This window comes from Microtus ochrogaster, linkage group LG2 (genome assembly GCF_000317375.1).
Source record: "Microtus ochrogaster isolate Prairie Vole_2 linkage group LG2, MicOch1.0, whole genome shotgun sequence".
In the NCBI taxonomy this organism is placed as follows: Eukaryota; Metazoa; Chordata; class Mammalia; order Rodentia; family Cricetidae; genus Microtus; species Microtus ochrogaster.
This window is the reverse complement of record NC_022028.1, coordinates 53,337,435-53,340,644: the sequence shown is the minus strand read 5'-3', so window position 1 is coordinate 53,340,644 and position 3,210 is coordinate 53,337,435.

Genomic DNA, 3,210 nt, shown 5'->3' with positions numbered 1-3,210 from the left:
TGCTGCTCTCACGCAATAAGCATTCTGCAAGGGGAGCTTCGTCTCTTGTATCGTGTGTGTGTATGTGTGTGTGTGTGTGTGTGTGTGTGTGTGTGTGTGTGATTCAGACAAGGTCTCCTGCAGGCTGGCTGTGAACTCACTACGTAGCTGATGATGACCTTGAACTCCTGATCTTCCTGCCTCTAGATGCAGAGGGAGTAGCCACATACCAGCATGCCTGGTTTAAGGACTTCGTGCATACTAGGCAAACACCCTGCTGACCGCAGCCTCACCCCTGTGCCTGACATATTTTTGAAGATTTACTTTACTTTTACGTGTTTGGGTGTTTTGGCTGAGTATGTCCACGTGCCGCGTGCATGCGGTACCCACAGAGGCCAATAGAGGGCGTCAGCACAACAGAACTGGAGTTCCAGACAGTTGGGAGTCATCGTGTGGTGCCGGGACTCAAACCTGGGTCCTCTGGAAGAGCAGAAGGTGCTTTTCATCACTGTGCCGTCTCTCTGCCCTTTCTCCTCCATCCCTGTTTTCTTTCTTTTTTAATTTTTTTTTCTATTTTTATGTGCATTGGCATTAGACCTGCATGTCTTTGTGAGGGAGTCGGATCCACTGGAACTTGGGTTGTAGACAGGTGTGAGCTACCAGGTGGGTGCTGGGAATTGAACTCATGTCCTCTGCAAGAGCAGCCAATACTCTTAACTTCTGAGCCCTCTGTCCAGCCCCATTCCTGTTTTTCTCTATATCCTGCCAAGTTCTTCTTGAAGGAACAACTTGATTGTAGGTAAAAGTGGCCTCTCTGCACCTTCTCTGCGTGTGCTGTCTGGTGTGAGGGAAAGGCTTCCACGTCCCGAGAAGGGCCCCCACGCCTGCTGCACTCCCAAGCCTTTCCTGCGATGCACACTCCCTCCACACTCCGAGGAACATCTGTGCTGTGGACAGACAGCCCTGCATGGCAACGCTCCCACGCTCACCGCAGTACTCTGGCGTGTGCTGGCATGGGGTCAAATGTGCAGAATCCAGCTGGTCCTCAACAGCATTTTGTCACATGTCTTACAGCTTCCAGACTGTAAGCCATCCTCCGAGCTGCAGTGAAGGGACACAGGCACCTCCCATACAGTACAGATGCAGGATGACCTGAGTTCCCAGCCGTTCCCTCATGGGCCCCACCTCTCAGGTCGCCTCTGCTCTCTGAGGGTGGAACACAGTCATTGGGAGCTCACCTGGGGAGACTCTGAGCCCTGCTGTGTTCAGAACGGCCTGCTTCTGAGCTCAAGCCTCCCCTGTTCTGCTCTGGACTGCATTCTAATAAGAATGAAGTGAGAAGCAGGGCCAGACGGTGCAAGCCTGGAACCCCAGCTACTCGGGAGGCTGGGGCAGGAGACTGAGAAGCTCAAGGCTAGTCTGAGGTACAGTGGAGGTTCACACCCAGTTTGGTCCACTTAACAAGACTGTCTCAAATTAAAAAGTAGAAATGGGTTTAGAGACCAGGGGGCTGGGAGAGGTTGGGATGCGTCTCAGTGTGGACCCTGGATTCCCTGAAGCTGGAATTACACACGGTTGTAAGCCATTGTGTGGGTGCTGAGCCATTCCTCCAGCCCCATGACGTTTGCTTTAAGGGAAGGCTGCCTTGGCTCCGTTTTTATTCCTGCCCAGAACGTGGATGTGGGGCGTCGACCGCAGTAGCCATTTTCAGAGCAGGATGTCAACCTTGAGGAAGTCACATGCTGGAGATGGCAGTGGGAAAACAGGAGCCTGGAGCCAGGGAGCTGCCTGGAGCTGCCCACACCAGACTTCAGCCCAAGAGAACAACCTATACCCTGCACATTGAAGGCTGAAAGGAACCCTGCAGTCTGAGCCAGCCCCTCAGTGCCTGGACTGTAACTGCTGTTCCTAAGTCAGAGCCACAAGTGTCCCCGGAAGGGAAACTCAGATGCGGTTCTGTTAGCCTGGCATGCTTCCTGGCAGGACAGCTGCCGGCTAAAGCGTATGAGTTTTGCATTATTAAATATCCCTGTTTATGTAACATCCCCCCCCCCAATTCTAGGTAAACCTGGACATATTTCCATCCATGCAGAGCTCAGCTATTTAAGATGTCCTAATGACTCACACACGCTTATATTAAGTTTTCCAGAGACATCACGCTTTCAGACTTTGTTTATTCCCAACATTACCTTCTGTCCCACACTGCAGATCGTCCTCAGACCTCAACACACGTGTGAGGTGCGAAGAGCCCGGCTCTCATGGGAGTTACACGCCTTCACCCTAGAGAGAGTCTGCCCCGGCAGAGTGAATAGGAGATATCCCACTGTGTTTTCAGAAAAAGATTATTCCTCTAGAAAAATTTAGCTGCTTGACATGGTGACTTACGCCTGTAGTCTCAGCACCGGGGAGGCTGAGGCAGAGGGACTGCCAGCATTCAAGAGTGGTTTGGCCTACATAGTGAGCTCCAGGCCACCCAGAGCTACAGTGAAAGACAATATCTCAAAAGAATATAAATAAATAAATAAATGAGTAGTGCAAAAAGAAAACATCCGAGCAAGGGGCCGGAGCAATCCTCAACAGCAGCAAGGGGCCGGAGCAATCCTCAACAGCAGCAAGGGGCCGGGGCAATCCTCAACAGCAGAACTCGTGTTCAGCATTTGCAAGGCCCTGAATTCCCAATACCAGTTTTTCTTTTTAAAGAGCAGCGGTGAAGGACGGGGGAAGAGAGCCAGCTGAGAGATTAGGAGCTGCTCTTCCAGAGGACCCGGGTTTGATTCTCACTGTCCACATGGTGGCCTACAACTGCCTGTAACTCCAGTTCCAGGGAATCTGATTCAGACCTTGGGAAACATCAGACATGCATGTAGTTCAAGCCAAACCCATAAAGGAAATAATATTTTCTTTTAAAGATCAGGGGTGCCAGGCAGTGGTAGCACACACCTTTAATCCCAGCACTTGGGAGGCAGAGACAGGTGGATCTCTGAGTTTGAGCCCAGCCTGGTCTACAGAGCGAGTTCCAGGACAGCCAGGGCTACACAGAGAAACCCTGTCCTGATAAATAAAACATGAGCAGCTGGTGAGCCTGCTCATCAGGTAAAGGCACTTGCTGTCAAGCCTGACAGCGTACATCTTTTGTTTGTTTAAGACATGGTCTCAGCCGGGCGATGGTGGCGCACGCCTTTAATCCCAGCACTCGGGAGGCAGAGGCAGGTGGATCTCTGTGAGTCTGAG